Genomic DNA, 24800 nt, shown 5'->3' with positions numbered 1-24800 from the left:
CTGAATGAACATCGAAATGCCACCAACAGAGACAACATAAAGAACGCCTGTGTCCTCCACAGGGATTCCACGGGATATTTGATGAATTGAAATCAGGCAGAACTCGTCCTCACTGGAAGCCTAGCAAATCGCTGTCACCATAGAACATAATATTGGAAACTACAAAATTTCAGAAACATCCGTGATACTCAACTAGGCAAAGCATCACACAGAAATCTCATGAACTCATTGTTTATCTGTCAATATATATACTGGCATTGTAATATCAGTGTTAGAAATGATGAAGGTCCCAGAACCGAAACGTTTTCTAATAGATGTGTCCTGGTGTTTGCTCAAGTGTTTTAAACCAGTTTATCGGCATCACTTACCAAGATTTATATTATACTATCGAGTATATACAAACTGAAGAAAAATGGAACAGATCCACGAAAAAAATAATTTAAGTGTTCAATGGTCAGCATTCGTTCTGATCAAACAATAAACACTATGAGGTGGTAAATATTTGTTGCAGAAAGTCAAGCTCCCGGTGCCTCATTGGTCATGGCACACTAATTGATTAATTAATCTCTGCTAGATCATTAGAGGCAGATTCAAGTTGTTTTGGGAAATGAATACAGGAACAACTAGTGAAACATTCATAACACCTGCGGTTTGCTAGATAGGAGCTTAATCAAGAAGATGAAGTATTACTACTTGACACTAAGTAACTTATAAAGTCCTGGCTCCTAAAGGGTAAATCTTGGTATGTCTAAGGGCATGTATATTACATTGAAATAACAACCACTCTACAGCCAGCATCTACCTTCATTTTAATTATGAAGCATAAATTTAAAAAGTCAATATATTATAAGGAAGGACAAAAAAAAAATTCACTTATACAAAAATATAATACATTAATAATAATGTATATACAACCTAAAAGCAACATCACCACACTCGAGTACACATTAGCTCACTAGCACACTGCTATTAATGAGTAAGACAAAATATATAAACTTTTATAAACAGAGAGGCAGTGTATGATCCAAGTGAATCATACACCTACACGAGAGCGTACACACACAAACGAGGGCGCACGCATAGACACAGACACACGCACACGAGCATGTATACATACACACACACACACACACACACACACACACACACACACACACACACACACACACACACACACACACGTGGTAATGCTTTATTTACAGCTAGCAAAGTCAGGGTATTTCTCCAGAATGGTCTGTAATATACCACTGTTGATAAAATACTTTGCCATTTCTTGAACATTTCTGAGTGAGTTGTCTCTAAATTTATTAATTTTATCGCACTCCAGTACATAATGACGCAGGGTGTGACAATAATCCATCTGGCAAAGTTTACATTTCGTTTGGTCTACATCTGGTGGTGGTGGTGGTGATTTAACCTTCCCAAGATACTTGTAACTCAGCCGGAGGCTGGCGGTAGTGACATCCAAGAGTCTAACTATTTTATTGCATGCACCATAGACATGTGGTTCCTCCTGCATGATGGAATGATGATAGATGGACTGACTTGGGCCAGTTGAAGTTCTTTTCGTATTATTGTTCTCAAACTGCTAACTGACAACCCAAGATTGTAATCTACTCCCTCTTTGAAAGCATACAACTTAGCCAATTTATCAGTTCTATTATGCATCTGAAGACCAATGTGAGATGGAATCCACAGCAAGTGCACTCTGACTCCACTGTCCACAATCTTACCATATCTGTGTCTGACTTATGACACAAGCATGCCACAATTTATACCTAATGAGTTGAGAGCATTTATGGATGACCGAGAATCAGTTATAATTAAACTGTCAACCTTAGATACATGGATGCATTTGAGTGCAAGGAGTATGGCAAACAGTTCTGTTTGAAGGGAAGACGCCCAGTTATTGGTGTGTACTCCAATTTCTTTATGAAAGCCATCACTCTGCACGATGAAAGATCATTCTGCACGACGACAGCAGCACTTCCAGCTATACCAGTGGATTGGTGTAAGGAACCATCAACGTAAATAATCTGTGAAAGAGTGTGCTGTGTGACTAAGTTATCAACAAAGCTGAAGACATCCTGTCTGGCTCCAACACGATGGTTTGGTTGTAATTTAAGAAGAGTTTTGGGGGAAATGGAGGAATGGTAGTCTGGAACGGGGTAAGATAAGATAAGATTTCGTTCGGATTTTTAACCCCGGAGGGTTAGCCACCCAGGATAACCCAAGAAAGTCAGTGCGTCATCGAGGACTGTCTAACTTATTTCCATTGGGGTCCTTAATCTTGTCCCCCAGGATGCGACCCACACCAGTCGACTAACACCCAGGTACCTATTTGCTGCTAGGTGAACAGGACAACAGGTGTAAGGAAACGTGTCGAAATGTTTCCACCCGCCGGGAATCGAACCCGGGAGCAGGGAAGTGTCTCTGTTGCCTTACTTGACATAGATCATGTAGCTGGTTCATGCGGAGGTCGGTTGCAGTTTTTTTCGAGCCATCTGGAAGGATGTTCACAAGTGCCGACGAAAGTTTGGAGGGCTTCTGTGCAGGGATTTGAATGGGCTAACATAAGCATATTGACCCCAGTGAGGATATTTCCTTCAGTAACACGATCTATGATGCTTGGAATATCAAGTTCTTTCCTCATATTTAAAATTTTGGCAGAACGAGGGCATCCTAGGATGATCCTCATTGCTTCGTTCTGCAGTTTTTATAGCCTTTCAAGCTCTCAGTCAGACATGAGAACAAGTAGTGGCGCATCATAATCAATCAATGATCTAATATAAGCAGGATACATCATTTTCACAATTTTAACATTAGCACCATACCTGGGATGAAACCCTGCCACAACTCTAAGTGCTCTCAGCCTTTCTTTGTATTGGCGACGAAGTCTGGTTACAACAGGTCCAAGTAGTGGGACCTCAAAGCCTAGATACTTGTATTTGGTTACATATTCTAGAAGATACACATCATGCATCTGAATCTGGCGAACTGTGCCTCACTGTCGTGGAGGACGCCAGTTGATTATCTTTGTTTTATCAGTAGAGATAATCAACCCCAGGTCCTGACACGAGGCTAGTACATGATTAAGAATGTTTTGGGTGTTGGAAAATCTGGTGGTGTGAATCATTATGTAATCAGCAAAGCTAATCATATAATGATGGGGCTGGCTAGGCATAGTATTAAGTAAGGAATTAATTAGAATATTGAATAGAGCGGGACTCAGCACACCTCCCTTTGGGGTTCTTAATTCAAAATCTTTAATTACACTTATATGTCCCTGGAACAACACAGACGACTTGATATTGGACAGGTAGACTTGAATCCAGCAGAGAAGCCATCGTCCATCATCCAGTCTGGCAAATTTACTAATGATTACATGTCGGTTGGTTTCATCAAAAGCAGATTTAAGGCCAAGGAAGGTAGTGTATGAGCTGTCAGTGTGCAGAGTGAGAAAGGTGGTTATGCAATGATGCACACTCCTTCCATGCATGAAACCATGCAACCGGGGAGACAAAAATTGCTTAATTCTGTACATGAGAGGAATGTTTCGAATGTTTTACACAAGCAGCTAGTAAGGGATATTGGGCGAAATGAGTTTCATTGATTAGGCTTTTGAATGGGAATAATGAGATTGTTGGTCCAAGATTTAAGATAAGATTTTCTTCGGATTTTTAACCCCGGAGGGTTAGCCACTCAAGATAACCCAAGAAAGTGAGTGCGCCGTCGAGGACTGTCTAACTTATTTCCATACATTGTCCTCATCGCTCTCGGGCCGTGTGGATGTGCTGCGCAAAAGCTCCTGCTTTCTCTATTGCGCAACTTCTTGTTTTTTTCAAGATGGCTGCCAGTGGCCGCAGGAGGAGTAACACTGTGTGTGTTGACTTAGTCAAAGGAGCAATTTACCCTACAAATGCCTATGTTTTACTGCCGATGATCATCAGGGATACTTTCTGTATTGCCAACGATGAGTTAAATAGGATTGCTCTGAATGGTTCTACAAGGATTTTTGTCAAGTTCTGCACAGTGGAAGCTTACGAAAATACGGTAACTAACTACCAGGAGAGATGTATCACCGTTTCACCTGGGCTGGAGGCACGCCTGTGGGATGCCTCCAAATACTACACCTGGGTGAGAATTCGGAATGTTCCTTTTGAAGCAGATGACGTGGATATTCGAGAGACTTTTCGAAGCTATGGTGAGGTACATGCTGTGACTTTGGAACGATGGACGGATGGAATCTACGCAGGGCTTCCTGCAGGATCTTACATTATCAAGATGACTTTGAGAAGACCTATCCCCTCGTATGTTGTCCTGAAGGTTTTTAGGACACAGGTGTTTGTGACCTATGCAGGACAACGTAAAACGTGTCGACTGTGTGGTGCTTTTGATCACATGGCAGCCGGGTGTGGTAAGGCTGCAGCTCCACGGTCAGAGGAAATGCTAGTAGCCACAGAGTCGTTGGTGGCTCCTTCGTCTGCTGGGGTGGTTGCAGCAGGCAAAGGAAATTGGGCAGACAAAGTGGACTGTGTGGAGGAGCGTTGTGTGACGCTACCAGAAGCTTTGGTAACTCCCCGACAGGAAGAACCTGCAGTGGAGCAGCAGCCTGTGGGAGTGGGGGAGGTTGGTGACCTACAGGAATTATCTGCACCTCTGCAGGAGATGATTAAGTCCTTCCTAGACGTGCCATGGGAGAAGAACCCCGCTCTAGATGGGGGACTTCTGATGGTTGACCTGACTGGGCAGGCCACGGGGTCGCCAGGGTCAGGATCTGGCATGTTGCACGTGGAGGCTGAGGTGCACAGGGAGAGTAGAAATAATGATATGGAGATTGAGGGGGCTTCTAGGAAGAGAGTTGGATGCCTGTCGGATGACTCCAGCTCAGCGACCTGGCAAGAGGACGTGGGCGGAAGTAACTAAGAAAGAGCAGAGTAGTGCACAGGGGAGGGAGGGAATCAAGGAGGGCAAGAGTGTACTGGAAAAGTCAGGAGTAATAAAAACCGTTATAGACAAGACACAGAGACACAGAGGAAAGCCACCTTTTTTGCATCTTTAAGTGTTTAACTATAAATGTGAATGGCCTAAAAGCTGAAGTTAAACGTGTATGGTTCGAGAATGTTTTGAGGCATTTTGATGTTGACGTGTGCTTTATATAGGAACGTAATTTTAAGTGTGGCAGAGAGTTGAGGTTGAAAGGGTTTAGGATGTATGCTGGTAGTTCGGGAAAGTAAAGGGTGGGGTGGCAGTGGCAGTGAGGGAATCCAGCCCATTTCAAGTGCTCACGTGGGAAGAGGGAAGGAGGGGAGGGTGGTGAGGGTGGAGGGGCTCTGGAGGGAGTTTAGAATGTGTTTTCTGGGGATATATATGTCGGCTGATATTAACAGATGGATAAATTTGATTTTTATATGGGAGGTTCTGCTTTTCCACTTGCGGGGTTTACCCGTGGTTTCCATAGTTGGTGGGGACTGGAATTGTTTAATTAGAAATAAGGATGTGGAGCTGAGGGGTGCAGGGTGTGTGCTTGGGGTGTTGAGAGATTTGTTGAGGGATGCAGGGGTTTATGATGAAGTCAGGGGTGATGGGTGGAAAGTGGAGCACACGTTTATGCAGAGGGGTTATGCTGCCAGATTAGATCGCATATACATAACTCGTGAGATTACAGTAGAACGTGTGCTGACGGTTGATGTAGGTTTTTCGGACCATCGTGCCATGTTGGCAGAGGTGGCATCGGATGGTATGGTTCGCCGGTATGCAGGTTATTGGAAAATGAATGCGAGGTTACTTCAGGGGGAGGGGGAGGGGTTTGCATTCAGGGACTGGTGGAGACAATTCTGGGAGGCATGCAACATCAAGGAGGATGTTTTGGGATGGTGGGAGATGCAAGCTAAACGGTGGATTAAGGATTATTACCAGCATAGAGGATGGGATGAGGTGCGGTGAAGGTTTGGATTACAGAAATACCTTGAGGTGCAGCTCAATGATTGCTATGAAGGGGGTAGGGGTGGTTTTAAGGGGAAGATTGAAGGATATACAGAATTCTCGTTTTGATGCGATATGTGTGAGGGAAGGATTAGAAGAGGTACTATTGGGTGACAAACTGTCAGGATGTGTTTTGCGGAGGTTCAGGGAAAGACAGCAGATGACCATGATTATGGGATTAGGGGTGTGTAAAGGGATGGGGGGCTATAGGGTGGGGCAGGTACTAAGAACCACTGATGGAATGAGTAACTATGCTGATCATTGGTTCAGGGAAAATTTTAAGCAGGGGAAGTGTGAAGGGAGGGAGGGAGAGATTATAGGGGTGGGAATTCGGAGAATTTTAGGGGAGGAAGAGTGGACAGAGCTTGAGGGTAGGATCAGTGAGGAGGAGGTGGGGGAGGCGGTAATGAGCTTGAGTAGGGGAAAAGTGCCAGGGATGGATGGGATTCCTAACGATTTCTATATTTGCACACTGGGATTGTATGAAGGAATGTCTGGTCTCGATGCTTAACTGTATGAAGGAAGGGGGGAGTGTTGGGGGAAAAGCAGGGCCCGGGGGTAGTTGTTTTGGTTTATAAAGGAGAGGGGGAGGACCCTGGGTGCCTATAGGGCGATATCCCTCATGTGCGCTGATTATAAGATATTTGTGAAGGTTTTGGGTAATCGCATGAAGAAGGTGATTGACCTTGTTCTACATAAAGGACAGTATGGGGTTCCAGGTCAAAGTATGCGTGAGGGGCATGGAAGAATTAGGGAAACCATACCCCCGGCCGGGATTGAACCCGCAGTCATAGTCTCAAAACTCCAGCCCGTCGCGACGGGCTGGAGTTTTGAGACTCTATGACTGCGGGTTCAATCCCAGCCGGGGAAATGGTTTGTTTGCAATCGTGTCATTACGATTTCTTGAGCCAAGAATTAGGGATTTCGTGGAAGGCAGACAAGGGGAGGATCTTGGGGATCGATTGGAGGCATGCTTATGACTGTGTTGATAGACGTATGTTGTTGCGTATTTTAAAAAAATAGGGTTTCGGGGATGAGATTGTGCAGTGGGTGACTACTTTGTATACACCTGCTAGGGTCAGGGTACAAGTTAATGGGAATTTAGGGCTGCCAGTACAGATGGGGAAGGGTTTGAGACAGGGTTGTCCCTTGTCACAGTTCCTCTTTGCATACATGCAGGACCCATTTTATAGGCTTATAGAGGAAGGAGTGTGGGAACGGGGAGGGAAGGGTCCTGGCAGATATAAGATTGTGGGGTATGTGGATGACACCACAATTTTGTTGGGAGGGGAAATAGGATTGGGGAATGTGGGACCTATACTAGAGATTTTTTTTTAGGGGGGGGGGGGGTTGGCGACTGGGATGAGGGTTAATGGAGCAAGGAGCAAAGTCTAAGTTAATGGAAGTACGTTGGTGGGGGGTTTGGGGGAATTGTATGGGTGGAACGTTCTGGATAGAATTAATTAAGATCTGCGGGGTGGTGTTCAAGGCAGAGGCTGGGGAGGCACAGAGGGTAAATTCAAGGGACGTTGTGAGTAGAGCGATGGGTAGGATGCGAGGGTGGAGGGCCGGGGATGTAACATGGCAGCAGAGGGTGATGGTGGAAAACACAATGGTGTATAGTAAAGTGTGGGGAGTGGCAGAAGTATATCCCCTGAGGGCGTGTGATATTCAGGAACTGGAGAGGGGGGTTTTAAGGTATGTGTGGGGTTATGGGAGGCCATGGCTTTGGAAGGAGGTGGTGATGACGGACGTGTGACTGAGTGGGCTGGGGCTCATACCTTTGGACATACATGTTAAGGCAGTATATGTGAAGCAGAGGTACCTAAGGGCGGGAGGGGAGAGGGGTTTAAGGGTGGGAAAGGTCATGGAGGATGTGAGGAAATGGTGGAAGGGGAAGGCATTATTGATGTGTGAAGATATGATGCGTAATTTATTGACAATCCAGGATGCAAGGAAGGTAAAGGTTAGTAGGCTTGGGAGGATAGGTAGGCAGGGAAAGGTGATACCGGGACTAGGTACATACCCGATGTATGATTGGAGGGGCATTTGGGATGATTTTCGAAAGATTAGATTAAAGCCGAATGTTCATGAATTGGTACATAGTTTTTTACTGGGAATTCTAGCTTCAAGGTCTGTGCTATATAGACTGGGTTATGTAGGTGTGGGGAATTGTCAGCATTGTGGGGAGGAGGAGACAGCTTTTCATCCTGTATATTTTTGTGAAAACTTGGGGGTTGTAAGGACATGGTTAGCGAGGATCCTGGGTATAATGGTGGGAGGGAGTAACATCTCGACCTTGAGGGCATTGCACTTTGATGTGGGTGGGGTTTCCAAGGACATTCGGCGTGCTGTGATGTACGTGGTGGCAGATTTTTTGTATGTTTCTTGGGGTATGCGGGAGGTGGGGGGTGATTGTAGGTCGAGTGTGTATCGTATGGTTTGCAGGAAAAGGCTACTGTAACCCAGTGGGTTATCGTAATCTGACGGTAGGTGTTATGTTAGGGTTGAGTGCAGGGTAGAGCTGGAATGGGTGTATTCCCTGAGTCTGTCACTTGTTCTATTTTGAGATTAGTGGAGGATGGAATGTGGAATAAAAGTGTGTGGTAGTGGAGTATATGGGTGTGCAGTCGTTAGGCATGAGGGGGGGGGGGTAGGGAGGGTGACCTGGTGACCTGTGATTAAGAGACAGGGGTTTATGACTTTAGACTTCAGGTACGGGCTTGAGCATGTAAGGTGTGGTTCTTACGTTTTCAATGGTTTTGCTAGGATTAGCAGAGTATGCGAGGCTGTATACGTTCACGTTTAGCCATATATATCAATAATAACAACATTTTGTGAAAAGGGTAACATGCTTTATTTGGCATGTTAAATTGGGTAACAAGCTGAAAAAGTTTGGGAACCACTGATGTAAGGGAACGTGAGTTTGTGTTTTTAGTATAGACAGTATGGGGTCAGAGGATGGCAGGGGGTGGCTTTCTGAAGTGTCTTGTGCCTGGATAGATTTTTAATGATTGAGGTAGTACTGCTCTGCACATGTATTATTAGGAGCGATAATGTTATATTATCTTTTCCAGTGTGTCAAAGAGTAGGTCTGATAATGTAAGAATACTTGTTACTATACATCTATATCTTGTTGAACATGGTAAAACATAAATATGGGAATACGTATTTAGTGTGTGAGTTTCATTATCTAGTGAACAGTTACCATATTTAGTTGGCATTCTTCATTATTGTCAAGTAATGTTCCTATCTATTTTTTGTCATAAGTTTTAATTATGTTAGTTAATTTTTTTATAAGTTAAGTGAACAATAGTCAGATGTTTTGACATCTAGTGTAAGTGGCATTTAATTTTGCAATGGGGAAAAAGGGAGGGTGTAAGTAGTATGATGGGATCATAACGACATGCAATTGAATGTAGGTACACTGTATTTAGAAGACGGGAAGGAGTTGTGAGACTGGACAATATTTGTATTAATTCTTAAGTAAATTTCATGGAATTCTGTGTAATGATAATGTTTACCTCTTAGTTGGGTGATAAGTAGAATAGAAATATTCATGCTAATTTTAATATATTTTGATTGATGAAATGTACAATATTGTATTTAACATAGGAGTAAAGGGATAAAAAGTATAGTGGATGAGGGATATTTTGTGTCAGCACAAAGAGGAACCTGCTGTGTGTATTTAGGAAATGAAAATTTATGTTTTGTGGCGGAGCCTATAATAGGGTTCTTTTATTTATTTAATGTATTGCAATGTAATTTTTAAATAAATAAAAAAAAACAGTATTTTGAATACTGGAACCATTACTTATAGTTCGTGTTTGGTTTCTTTGCTATATATGTACCTGCTTATGTACAATGTCTGTATGAAGGCTTTAATATCAAAAAAAAAAAAAAAAGTAAAAATTTAATGCATATTGTAGGGTTAAAGCTTCTCTTTGTTTATAATAATAATAATGCATATTGTAAGTATTTTAGTTGATATAATGTATAATATTGTGTAATCTTGTATTTAACATAGGTGCATGGGATATAATGCATAGGGGATGAGGGACACTTTGTGTCAGCACAAAGTTAAACGTCCAGTGTGAATTTCGACAATGAAAATTTATAATTTCTGTGGAAAAACTGATACTGTATTCTTTATTTATTTAATGAATTGTATTGTTTTAAATAAAAAAAAAACTTATTTCCAATGGGGTCTTCAATCATGTCCCCCAGGATGCGACCCACACCAGTCGATTAACACCCAGGTACCTATTTGCTGCCACCTCTTCAAGGGGGGCTCCTTGGCGTGGTGAAGAGGCTCTTTGTCTGAGGAATTAGACCTGTCGATTTCCTTCCTCAGACCGAACCTAATTACCCCCCAATCCCCCCTTCCCTATCCCATCCTCCCCATCCTCCTTTTTTTTTTACCTCCTCCACCCCACCCCTCCCTATTGCCCTTCGTCCTTTTGACCTTTGGGATTTTCCCCACAGGCGTGCTAGTTCCTAGGTAGGGGAAAGGGTACTGGGGTCCATCCTATTCCATTGAGGTTCTTGGTGGTGGAGTAGTTTGCCATGGAATCTGAATCGCCTGGGGATGTCCCAATCCCTCTCCAGTATCCCGGAGGGTGGCTTTGGGTGGCTTTTCGGCGATGTGTGTATCTCTGGGAGCCACCTTTCAGATTCTGGGGGTGGTGGCCTAAGGAGGTATGCTTTGTGGTGGATATCCAGCCGCCCTCTCTTTTGTCCACCGAGGTAACTCGGCAGATGTGAGGTTGCAATCCCAGATTGCTGGTTTACTGGCATGAAGGGTAGGCTAAGGCACGGGTTCCATGCTGCATCTACGCTACTTGCGGTGCTAAGGTCCTCTTGGGTGCAGAGGGAGATTTCTGGCCCTTTCATTCCTCCTAGGAACTATCCCTCCCTGGTCCCCCATTTTTTTTATTCTTTTTTTATTTTTATTTTCTTTTCTTTCTTTTTTTTCTTAAAAATAAAAAGAAAGAAGTAACCTAACCATGGAGTACCCGATCCATGACCTCGCTACCCTCGGGCCCCTTATTGTTACCGCACCCCGTTCTGACCTTGCCTTATCTTTTGGCCACTCTTCGGACACTCCTAAGGCCCCTGTACCTCTTGCTGGTGCTGTTTCATCACCCGCTTCAGGTGCCGGGGTTTTGACTGACTCCTTTGATTTGTCTGACCTCTGCTCTCCTTTGACTATGCTTCTGGCCTCTCCCTCTATGATGCGGCGATTTTCGAATCGCTAGCCTGTCCCATGTCGGATCGACTCTGGTCCCACTTCTAAATGCCAACGACAATCTCCTGATGATGTTACTTTGTTACCTTTCCATTCTACTCGGAAAAGACCGAAACGTCATGCGCTCCCTCTCCACACTCAGTTTCAGACCACACAATGGACTTTAAAACCAACTTCTTCTACTGCCTATCTTTCCGGCCACAGTATTGGCAAAGCGCTCCTAAGCCACGTTGGTAGAGATATTTCCTTTCATGCTCTTAAGAGTGGTACATGCATCATCACAGTCCAGAATTCTGCCAAAGCTCATGATCTTAATCTTCTTTCACATATTGATACTATTCCTATCACTATAGAAAAATATCATTCCCTTAATTCTTGTAGTGGCACTGTTACTCTGCCCCATACCATAGTCAAACAGAATTTCCAGACATGTGGCAATGACATTCTTGAACAGCTGGAAATCCAAGATCTCCCAATTCTCAAGGTAGACACTTCGCCCGCGGGCGAAGACTTTACCCTTGCAATGTGGCTCGTTTAACTTTTGTCAGCTGTGAACTTTCATCCTCTGTTTATGTAGCAGACATCGGTTACAAGTTTGGAAGGTGATCCCTACGCTGCAACAGTGTAGGAATTGCTGGCGATTTGGTCACCCAGCAAAATATTGCAGATCTATAGCTGAATGCTCAGTCTGTGGTGCTGATGACCATTCTAATACATCTTGCGTTCGACCTCCCTCTTGCCCTAATTGTCATGAGGCTCACCCTTCATGCTCTCGCCGCTGCCAGGTCTACTTAAATGAGCGGGAAATTCGTTGCCTCAAAGAGGCAGAAGGTCTCCCTTTTGCTATGGCAGTTTCTCATCTCCGCCTCCAAGGAAGACTACCCCGTGTTTCTTATTCTCGTGTTTCAAAACGTCCCCCCACTTCTGGGGTCCCATCTTCTGCAGCCTCCTCTGTGGTTGCTTGTCCCATAGTCATTGGTGTATCTAATTCTTTTGCTGTCCTGGGCTCAGACGTCCCTACTTCAACACCTCAGTCTGTCCTCACTTCTTCGTGTTCTCCCTCACAAACCCAGGTATCGACAAGACTTCGTACGACACCTCCCAATCGTCCCTCTACTTCTCAGAAGTCCAATAAATCTTCTTTAACCCCTCCTTTCCTTCATCCTTTCACTGGCTCCGTTACAAGTGTGGAGGTTCATTCTCCTACGCGTACTGTGCCTTCCTCCCCTGTCCCCTCCCAAGTTTCTTCCTCTTCTGCCACCTCCCAGGTTTCTGCCTCTTCTGTCCCCTCCCACACTTCTCTAGCTCCCCCCACCCTTTCAGCCCCCCTACCATGGTACAGCCCATTACAGTTCCGATCTTTACTCAAACTCCCCCTCCTTCCATCTCCAATATTGTCTCCCATACGATGTCTCTGAACTCCGAAACACTTGAAGCAATCTCTGAATATATTGCTGAGACCAAACCATTAATGGACACTGATCCACCCTCTGTTCCTTCTCTTTCCTCTTCTCCATCTGCGCAACTCCTTTCTTCACAGTGCACTGTTCCTTCGCTGCTTGAACGTTTTCCTTTGCCACTGCATATGGACTTTTCTAACCCCACTAGTCCATAGGTACCCTTACCTACGGACTTCAGGTATCTTTATCGTTGCCAATCATGGCCTATTTACAGTGGAATATACGCAGCCTCAGGGGTAATTGGGGTGAGCTTCAGATGTTGCTCTCCCAGTTTTCCCCTGTTGGTGTTTGCTTACAGGAACCAAAATTACACTCTGCTGTTATCTATCCCATCTCAGCCTACAATTTACTGTATTCTTCAGATCCTTTTCCTGATGGGACCTTTAATGAAAGTGCCCTTCTTCTACCCACTGATATTCCATACCATCAGCTATTTGTTCGTACATCGCTGCATTACACAGCAGCCCGTATCCACTTGCACAGGTGGTATACACTCTGTTCTTTGTATCTCTCTCCTTCTCGGGCATTATCTATCCCGGATATTGCCTTTCCAGTTTCGTCAATACCGCCACCACTTCTGTTACTTAGCGATTTTAATGCCCTTCATTTCTTCTGGGGGGGTCTCACTGTGTTTTCCGTGGCATGCAGTTACAGGCTTTTCTTGCTACCCACCCCCTCCATGTTTTAAATACGGGTACTCACACCCATTTTGATCCTTGGACTCACACTCTCTCTTGCATCGATCTCTCAGTTTGCTCTTCCTCCACCGCATTAGACTTCACCTGGTCTGTTCTCCCGGATTTACATGACAGCGATCATTTCCTAATCATTCTTACTGCCCTTTCATATTCACCACCTCTTCGTAACCCACGCTGGCAATTTGATCAGGCAAATTGGAACCTTTACTCACAACTAACTGTTTTTAGTGAGGTTCCTTCTTCGTCCTCCAATTTTGATGAGCTTTTACACCTCTTCTCATCCTCCGTTTTAACCGCAGCTTCTCATTCTATACCCCTAACTTCGGGCAGGCATTCTCAGAAATGCGTGCCTTGGTTGTCTCATGCTTGTGCTCGTGCATGGGGCAGGTACCGGTACAATAGAACCATGGAGAGACTTCTTGATTTTAAGCAGAAGTGTACGATCACTCGCCGTGTCATCCGTGATGCTAAATGCACTTGGTGGCGAGATTATGTCTCCACCATCACCTCTGCTTCCTCTATGAGTGCAGTCTAGAAAAAAGTACGAAAACTGAGTGGTAAATATTCTCCTGTCCCGGCTTCTGTTCTGCGGGTTGCCAGTGTTGATATAGCAAACCCACTAGATGTTGCCACTGAAATTGGCAATCATCTGGTCTGTATTTCTCAGGGACTCCATCTATGCCCCTCGTTTCTTTCCTCAAAGTCTGACAGAGAGTTAGCACCCTTAAACTTTTCTTCTCTCAGAGAAGAACTGTATAATGTGTCTTTTACACTTCAAGAACTGGAGGCAACACTCTCAGCTTGCCGCTCATCAGCAGCTGGGCCCGACGACATTCATATTCGTATGCTACAACGTTTACATCACTCAGGCCTTGCAGTCCTATTACACCTTTTCAATCTTATTTGGTCACAGGGAGTTCTTCCACAGCTGTTGAAATCTGCCATTGTTCTCCCTTTCCACAAACCGGGTACTACGGGGCATGAAGGGGGGAGGTGTGAACATTTTTTTTCAGCTCTCTCAAGAAAAATTTTAAAATTTATGAAAATGAGTTATTCATATAGAAAAATAGCTTAACTCTTTGGCAACACAATGGTACAAGAATCAATGTTTTACAACGTTTCTACAAGAAATTATAGTCATTTATATCAGGTATGGTGGCGGCGATGTAGGTAGCGCGTCTGTTCTCAACCCATGTATTTTTTGGAATTTTTTCCTTGTTTTTTATCGCTTTTTCTTTGCATTATTCTTTCTAATATAATAATTGATTATTTGGCATCATATAAGAGTAGGTGGAGCTTATCAATAGACGTCTAGCCTATCGGGAAGCACCTAGGTACACTCGGCAGTGCTCCCTCTCCAGAGAGTGCCAGGTGAAATCACTTCATTATTACACTTATATCAGCTTATATATTAACTATACTCCTCGTCTCCATGTTGTATTGTTTGGTCTGTGAGTGAGAGAAAACGATGTTTTGAAGAGGGTAATTGCACTAGAACATCAGTTTACTAAGAAATACACCGAAACAAACGCGATTTTCGCGAAAAAAGAATTTTTTTTTTTGACGGTAGGCCTGCCGGCGTTCTAGGCCTATATCTCGGAAGTAACTTATTCACTTATTTCGCTAACCAGCGCCATTATTAATGATTGTATTGAAATGATTTTCACAGACAATATAAAACAAAGTGTGTTTTAAATTTTAATGATAGACTTTTTGGAATATCTCAAATATTTTTGATTTTGTGGGGGGTAAAAGGCAGATGTTTTGGTGAATGCCAAAAATTCTGTCAAATGTATTTTTTTACCATGATAATAAGATATATTAGATGAAATGGCAATGTAAAAAAATCGTGCTAGTTGTATTCTAACAGTTGGGAATGTCGGAAGTGCCACTCGTAGTGCCAATTTGTCGGGATGCTGCCATATATCAAAATTATGTTAATATTTTTTTTCTATGTTGTTTGTTGGCCAATCATACTGAAACTTTGTCACATTAAACTATATATGCACCTCTAAAAGTACACCAAAAATAAAATAAATCGGTTGAAAACAAAAATATATTCCCTCACTCCCCCCTGAATATATATATATATATATATATATATATATATATATATATATATATATATATATATATATATATATATATATATATATATATATATATATATATATATATATATATATATATATATATATATATATATATATTATATATATATATATATATTATATATATATATTATATATATATATTATATATATATATATATTATATATATATATATGCAAAACAACCACTCTGAAAGAATAGAGAAATTCCAAGCGCTGTCGTGACTACTCACATTATCAAGGAACTATGAAAGTAAAGCATCCAAGGAAGCTATATAAGGGGTCTGGTCGGCACCTCACTATCAGATCCCACAACGGTTTAAACACGTGAAGCGCGGCGAGCCAACTTGGAAAGGTCGCCGCGCGTCACGTGTTTAAACCGTTGTGGGATCTGATAGTGAGGTGCCGACCAGACCCCTTATATAGCTTCCTTGGATGCTTTACTTTCATAGTTCCTTGATAATGTGAGTAGTCACGAAAGCACTTGGAATTTCTCTATTCTTTCAGAGTGGTTGTTTTGCATATTCTGAAATCACCTGTTTACTGTGATCTTATTGCATATATATATATATATATATATATATATATATATATATATATATATATATATATATATATATATATATATATATATATATATATATATATATATATATATATATATATATATATATGCCTCCCATTATCGTCCCATTGCTCTTGTCAGTGCAGTTTGCAAAATGATGGAACGCCTGGTAAACAGACGTTTAGTGTGGTATTTAGAGACGCACAACAGTCTCTCCACTCGTCAATATGGCTTTCGTAAGGGCCGTTCTACCATAGACCCCATACTATGCTTGGATACGATATTCATAATGCTTTCGCGAATAACCAATCAGTTATTGCCATATTTTTTGACGTTGAGAAGGCATATGATACAACTTGGAGGTATAATATTTTGGCCCAAGCCCACTCCTTAGGCCTCCGAGGCAATCTACCATCGTTCCTTAAGAACTTTTTAACTGGCGGACATTTCCGCGTTCGGGTTAATAATGTGCTCTCCCCGGACTTTATCCAAGCTGAAGGTGTTCCCCAGGGATGTGTTCTGAGCACAACACTTTTTCTCCTTGCTATAAATGATTTGGCCTCTAGTCTTCCATCCAATATATGGTCATCACTCTATGTTGATGATTTCGCTATTGCCTGTGCAGGCACTGACTGTCACCTCATTATAGTTTCTTTCCAGCATGCGCTCGACCGTGTTTCCAATTGGGCCACCACACATGGGTTTAAATTTTCCAGTACTAAAACTCACTAAATTACTTTCAATAGATGCTCTGTCGTCTCCGGTCATCCTTTGTACCTCTATGACTCCCGTATCCCTGAACGTGATACAGTCAGGTTTCAAGGCCTCCTCTTTGACCGTAGGTTATCCTGGAAACCTCACATTACCTCTCTGAAGGCAACTTGTCACAGCCGGCTGAACCTTCTTAAAACCCTTGCTCATCTTTCATGGGGAGCTGATCGTCGAACCCTCCTTCACCTACATTCCACCCTCATTTTACCGAAACTTGATTATGGTGATCAGATCTATTCAGCGGCTTCTTCTGCTACTCTCTCTAGCCTTAACCTCATTCATCAACAAGGATTACGTTTATGCCTTGGTGCTTTTCACTCTTCCCCTGTCGAAAGCCTCTATGCAGAAGCGAACGTTCCATCCTTATCCAATCGCCGTGATGCCCATTGCCTTCGCTACTTTGTACGCTCTCATGATCTCCACAATCCTTCCATTTATAGAATGGTCACTGATATTAGTAAACATTCTTTATTTGTTCATGTTCATGTAGCATCTCACTTTTCCCTACCCCCCTGGGAAGTTCCAGTTGTTCTAGTCTGTTCTTTTTCACTCCCTTGCTCGAAAGCCCAATTGTCTACGGTAGCTTCCCGCTCTCTTTTTCTTGACCACTTCCACTCTCATTCTTATGTCATTGCAGTGTACACAGATGGCTCTAAGTCTTCTGATGGCATAGGATTCACAGCAATGTTTCCGGACAGCGTCGTACGAGGGCATTTACTATCTTCGGCTAGTATTTTTACTGCTAAATTTTTATGCCATTCTTGCAGCACTTATCCGTATTGCATCTATGCCTGTGTCATCATTTGTGGTTGTCTCAGATTCCCTTAGTGCTTTACAGGCTATATAGAAATTTGATACACCTCACCCCTTAGTCCTCCGTATCCAACTTTGGCTATGCCGCATCTTTACCAAGCATAAAGATATTGTTTTTTGTTGGGTCCCTGGTCATGTTGACATACAGGGCAATGAACAGGCAGACACTGCTGTGCGGTCAGCAGTACATGACCTACCAGTTTCATGTAGAGGTGTTCCATTTACGGACTATTTTGCTGCAATAGCTACCCACCTTCACACCCGTTGGCAACAACGTTGGTCTACTCTGCTCAGTAACAAACTTCAATCTATTAAACCGAGTAAAATTACTGGCCATCTTCTTGTCACCAGTGTCGAGGTTGGCAGACTACTCTATCCCGTCTTTTCATTGGCCATACTCGTCTTACTCATGGATATCTCATGGAGAGGCGCCCTGCTCCTCTCTGTGAGAATTGTCAGGTTCCATTATCGGTCAGCCACATTCTATTAGACTGCCCACTTTATCAACGAGCACGCAGAATATACCTCCAACGTAGCCTTTGCTCCGCTGCTCTCTCTTTACCTTCCCTTCTCGCTGATGGGCACACCTTTCATCCAGACTCTCTCATTGACTTCACAAACTCTGATGATACCTTCAGCCCTTTCTACCTCAATCTCTTGCTACCCTCTACCCCCACACTATCCCCTGCTCCGCTGTTTTCTGTAACCTACTGATCATCCCTCTTCCCTCCTGCTGCCCAATACCCTCGCTTCCTTCCCTACCCTGCAGTGCTGTATAGCCCTTGTTGCTTAGCGCTTCTTTCTTATTATAATAATAACAATATTTGCTACCAGGTGAACAGGACAACAAGTGTAAGGAAACACGTCGAAATGTTTCTACCCCGCTGGTAATCAAACCCGGGCCCTCCGTGTGTGAAGCAAGAGCTTTAGCTATCAGGCCACCCAGTTACATAGCTCATCTGAGTATGTTGTAAGTAATACCATTCTTCCCAGGAGACGTAGAGCTGCCCTTTGTTAGTGCTGCATCAAGATAAAAGTTAGTGAAAGGAAAGCTACAGTCATCTTCCTTGCTGAGCTTCAAATCAGTCTCTCCCTTGCAATAAATTTGTCCATTAATTTCTCCTGTATGAGACTGAGAAGATTGTCATAGCTGGATATGGCAGCCCAAGCACTGACTAACTCATTCACCCTATGTAATGGATGAGGGTGCAAAATTTGACCAGTTCTGTTACCCTTAATTCTGTTTACCATTGTCCTCATCGCTCTCGGGCCGTGTGGACAGGCTGTGCAGTAGCTCCTGAATCAACTGGTTTACTGCTCAGTTTTCCTGTTTTGTGCATACAACATGGCAGATCGCATTGGACGCTGGGTGTACTCTGTTTGTGTGAAATTGGTGCGAGGAATGCTTACAGGAACAACAATGCATGTGTTACTGCCTGCGATCATCAGTGAGGTATATGGAATACCAAACAAAGAATTATATGGAGTAGCAGTAAATGGTGTGTCGAGAACTTTCATCAAGTTTAAAGAAGCAGGATTCTACACAAGCATAGTCAACAAATATCAAGAGAAAAGGCTAGCAGTGAACACTATGGTGGAAGTCTGCTTACATGATGTGTCCAGCTATGTGACGTGCATGAAGGTACGAAACGTGCCTTTTGAGACGACAGAGCATGATTTGATGGCGGTGTTTAGCAGCTATGGAAAAATCCACTCAGCTGAGATGGGGGTGTGGCAAAATGGACCTTATGAGGGGCTACCTGAAGGATCATTTACGCTGAAAATAACGTTGAGGCAGCCAATTCCATCATACATTCTTCTGGAGGTCTTCCGGACCCAGGTCTACGTGTACTACTCAGGGCAGCAGAAGACTTGCAGATTATGTAGTTCTTTTGAAAATATGGCGGCCCAGTGCTATAAAAAAGCTGGACGGAGGGAACAGGTACCAGTGATCTTACATCAGAGGAATGGTATGGGGCGTTGGAGGAAGGAGTAAAGCCAAACAAGAATCCTTGCCATTGGAGTGAAGAAGTGGATAGGGCTGAGGCGGCTATGGAGGAAAGTGTAACACTAATGGTTGAAAAGTGACAGACGACTTCGACGTCTGATGAGGTGGGTACAGGCCATCAGGAAGGCTTGCTGGAGGCAGTACTAAGTTCCTTTTTGCATGACATTGAGGAGGAACAGGAGGATGAAGGGTGTAACCTCGAGCAGGCAACAGCTCAGCAAGATCTGGAGGTTAGGAATACTGTGTGCACTAATGTTAATGTGCACAACGTTGTGTGCACATTAACAGAAAAGACAGGTGACGAGGTGTGTGGGGAGGGGAGTTCTTGTAAGAGAACTGCAGGAACGTCGGAGATGGACGATGTTCTTACTCCAGAACAAAGAACAGGAGCAAAATCTTGGAGAAAGGAAGTATGTCATAAGGGGAAAGAGGGGAGGGGTAATGAAGGGTTTAATGGTTCTAGGGATAATGGAGGGATAGGGGGGAGTGAATAAGCAAGCTGTCAAGAAAGACACAATACAGCAGGATGGTATAGGAGGGTGTGTGCCAAGAAGAAAGGGTAAACCATCACTTTTAAAATGATTCACGGTAGTAACTGTAAATGTTTGTAGATGAATGGTTCAGAGAACCGACATGTTGATAAATTAGACACATGTGCAACTCTTGGGTATCTTTATTGAGGAAACGTTTCGCCACACAGTGCTTCATCAGTCCATACAAAGGAGAATCTTGAAGAACGGGAGGAGAATGAGGTAATCAGTCCCTCAACCTTTAGTCGATGTGGTCAGTCCATCAATCTTGAATAGAATGGATTGATTGATGGACTGACCACATCGACTCAAGGTTGAGGGACTGATTACCTCATTCTCCTCCTGTTCTTCAAGATTCTCCTTTGTATGGACTGATGAAGCCACTGTGTGGCAAAACGTTTCCTCAGTAAAGATACCCAAGAGTTGCACATGTGTCTAATTTATCAACTGTAAATGTAAATGGATTGAGGAATGAAGTGAAATGGGTATGGGTGGAATGGTTTTTGAGGAGATATAATATGGATGTATGCTTTATACAAGAACATAATTATAAGATAGACTGTGCTTGGGCATTAAAAAGTTATGAGCTGTATGTAAGTGGGTCTGTTAGGTTAAAAGGGGGAGTGGCAGTGGCTGTGAAGGAAAATAGTCCCTTACATATTTTAAAGTTGGAAGAAGGGGGGGAGGGTCGTGAGGGTGGATGGTGAGTGAGGAGCATCTTGAGTATGTTTCATTGGGGTCTATATGCCAGCGGAGAATATAATCAAAGTAAAAGAGGATTTTGTGAGAGACATTTTGGTGTATTTTTTAAGGGGTTTACCTCTAGTCACTGTAATTGGGGGGGACTGGAACTGTGTTATAAGGGGGGGGACGTGGAGCCAAAGGGGGCGGGTTGTGTGTTACGATCGTTATGCAATGTTTTACAGGATGCAGGGGTGAGGGATGTGGAGGGGAGTGAGGCTTGGAGAGTGGATTTCACTTTTGTTAGGAGAGATTATTCAGCAAGGTTAAATAGGATTTGCATAACGGGGTCAGTTAGTGTAGAAGGGGTAAAAACAATGGATGTAGGGTTTTTGGATCATAGGGCAGTTTTGGTAGAGCTGCATTGGGAGGGTGTGGTAAAGGTATATTCAAGTTTCTGGAAGTTAAATGCGAGGTTGGTGAAGAGTGAGGTGGTGAACGCAGAGTTTAGAGACTGGTGGAGACAATTGTGGAGGACAAGGGATGGGGTAGGGAGTATTTTGAATTGGTGGGAAAATAGGGCTAAACCTGGTATCGCGGGGTTTTATAAATATTAAAGAAGGGAGGAGGCGAGGTGGAGGTATGGTTTATAGAATTATTTGGAACAGCAGCTCAATAAGTGTTATGGGGGTGAGGAGTGGAAGTCTTTTGAAGACAAATCAGGGCTAAGAGAGAGATTAAGGGAACTACATAATGAAAGATTTGATGAAATAAGGATAAGGGCGGGTACAGATGCCGTGCTATGGGGAGATAAACCGTCGGGTAGTGTGTTAAGAAGTTTTCGAATTAGACAACAGGAGTCCACTATAATACTTTAAGAGGTTAGTGACGATTTGGAAGGTTATACTAAGGGCAAATGCTGGTGACAACTGAGGAAATAAGTAATTATGCAGATTATTGGTTTAAAAGGAAATGGAAAAATGGTAACGTGGAGATAGTTAATAAAGAAAGAGGAGGGGTGAAGGCCTTGGGGAAAGGTGGGGAGGACAGAGAAGGATTGGATGGAATAATAAGTATGGAAGAAGTGAAAGAGGCGGTGTTCAATTTAAGTAAGGAGAAAGCACCGGAAATCGATGGACTTTCCAATGATTTTTATAGAGTGCATTTGGAAACCATAAATGTTTGTTTGGTTCAGGTACTGAATAGTATGCTGAAGGAAGGGAAATTGGGAATGTCACAAAGGACGGGTGTGGTCGTGCTTGTAAAGAAAAAGAGGGAGGGGAGAACACTGAGCACGTACAGGGCCATATCTTTAATGTGTACGGATTATAAGATTTTTGCGAAGATTCTAGGGAACAGGATGAAGAGGCTGATAGGTGGTATTGTGCACAAGGGTCAGTTGGGAATTCCGGGTCGTAGTATGAGGGATGGATATAGACATATTAGGGAATTTTTACAGGGTTGTAAGGGGGGTGGAATTTTGGGCATTGATTGGGAGAATGCTTATGATGGTGTGAATAGGGAGTACATGGTCGACACTTTAAGGCTTATGGGTTTTGGGGAGGGAATAGTAAAATGGGTGAAGACCTTGTATGCAGAAACCATGATTCAGGTGCAAATTAATGGTAGGTTGGGTAGCATGTTGAAAATGGAGAAAGGCTTGAGACAGGGGTGTCCTATATCTCAAATTCTGTTTGCATATATGCAACACCCGTTTTATTGAATGGTTTAGGAAGCAACAACATTACAGGGGGAGGGGACGGGGTTCACAGAGGTAGTTGGTTATGTAGATGACACAACAATACTGATCAATGATGTCGAAGGTTTGCGAAAGGTGGAGAAAGTAATGAGGTTTTTTAGGGAGGCGTCAGGCATGCGTGTCAACAGAGCTAAATCGAAATAATTAGATATAGGAGATTGGGTGGGGGGTAGAATGGGGGTGGAGTTTGGATAGGATGTGACTAAACATTGAAAATTTGTAGGATTATCTATATGGCAGATGAGCAAGAGGCTAGACAGAGGAATTCGGAATTGGTGGGAGAGAAAGTTGTACAACGGATTAGGAACCTAAGAGCGAAAGATGTTACTTTAATGCAAAGGGCAATAATAATAAATTCATTAGTTTATAGTAAAGTGTGGAACGTGGCAGTGGTGTATCCTTTACGGGAACAGGAGATAAAGGAGATACAGAGAAGGATGGAGTAGGGCTTTTGATACTAGGGCCGAGGGTAAAGGCCATGTATGTTAAACAAAGGTACGTAAGGAAGGGGGGGGTAAAAGGGGTGAGGGTTGGGAGGGTGATAGGGGATGTACGATGATGGTGGGGAGGAAAGGACTTAATGGAATGTGAAAATATGCTAAGGGTTATGTTAGTAATAGGTGAGGTAAAAAAGTTCAAGGTGGGAAAGTTAGTAGAAATGAGTAGGAAACCAGAAGTCATGCAAGGGTTGGTGGTATACCCTTTGTATGATTGGGGTACGATCTGGCATGATTTTCAGAAGCTTAGATTAATGCCGAGGGTAAGGGAGTTAGTTTATAGGTTTGTAATGGGAATTTTAGCGTAAAAGCAGGCTTTGTGTGTGATGGGTTTGGTAGAGGAGGCAAAATGCGAACATTGTGAGGAATCGGAAACAGCCTTTCATGCAGTATATTTTTGTAGGGAGTTGGGGCAGGTACGGGTGTGGCTGGCTTGAGTCTTAAAGTTATTGAGTGGGGGCAATGTAGAGCTTCTGCGTGCCCTAACTTTTGAGGTAAGGGGGGTGTCTGAGGTTGTAAAGAGAGCCATTCTGTACATTGTGACAGATTTCTTGTTTTATTCCTGGGGCTTGAAGGAAAAAGGCGGGGGGATTAGGGTAAGGGCAATTGCAGCAGGAATTTATCGCACAGTCTGTAGAAATAAAATCCGCTTCCCTCGGGACCACATCCCCATTCCTAATTACACAATTCCAAACCTCTCAAATTATACACCAAGACATCACGTACAAAATCCATCTTGACTCTGGCGTTACTAGTGGCTAACATGTACACACCTACAAAACAAACCCTCCTGGCTCCCCAAAACCCATCCACCCTGACAACCCTCCCACCTCTTCTTCTCCCAACCCAGGATATGCAAAGGACTGGTCTCCTTTACTGCCACAGCCACACCTCCTTTCAACCTCAAAGCATAACTGGTGAACAAACTATAACCTTTCAAAACCAATCACACCCTAACCTATGGTTATGTTCCTGCAAAAAACATACATCAATGCTAAATCTCTTTAAAAACCACTCTAACCATACCCTCTTGACCTAAGTCTTAAGACCGTTTACATTGAAAGTCACACACCTGAAAATTACAAGAGTCGTGGCTTTCCCCTATGCTGCTGAGGCTTACTAGGTCCTCCTTTCAAAGGTCTCGGTCCATCTTTATCAATCCCTCGTTCCTGCCCTCCAACCCCTCCCTGTCCCTTCCCGCCGATCTTCCCATTGCCCCCCCTCCTTCCCGTTCTCGCCGTTTCCACCACATCTGCCCAAATCTTCTTCCCAGGGCGCTGTGCCAGTGTGAGGACCTCGTCCATGTCTGATGCCCCCGCTGATCTCTTGCGGGAGCTACCCTCTACACACATGTCTGCTTCAAGAACATCTTCTTGATGGACCTCCACCACCACATTACTCTCCATTCTAACCTCACTCAAGCCATCCTTACCCCGTTTCTGTTCGTCCATCACCTTGACATCACCTAACCTCTCGTCGCCTTCTACACCGTGCTCCGACTCTTCCAAAAAATCCTTCAGCACAGCCTCCAAAATCCCTTCTTGAGCTGAATCTGTAGGATCTAACGGTCTGTCTGACAGCGTTATTCCCCCCCCCTCCGTTTTCTCTGGTAGTGTAACACACGTCCCCAAAGCCACCTCTGCTCTTTCAACCTCCTCACTCCATAGGCCCTTA

The 24800-nt window shown here is 43.5% G+C and overlaps 1 protein-coding gene across 3 annotated transcripts in view; it reads right to left on the bottom strand.

The window, feature by feature from the left end:
• Nucleotides 1-24800, bottom strand: part of LOC128703088 (cytochrome P450 4c3) — a 258859-nt gene that overhangs the window by 169624 nt on the left and 64435 nt on the right. The gene's annotated exons all lie outside the window — the stretch shown is intronic.

The sequence above is a fragment of the Cherax quadricarinatus genome, unplaced genomic scaffold, assembly GCF_038502225.1.
Source record: "Cherax quadricarinatus isolate ZL_2023a unplaced genomic scaffold, ASM3850222v1 Contig78, whole genome shotgun sequence".
Taxonomy (NCBI): Eukaryota; Metazoa; Arthropoda; class Malacostraca; order Decapoda; family Parastacidae; genus Cherax; species Cherax quadricarinatus.
This window is presented reverse-complemented; position numbering and strand designations above follow the sequence as displayed.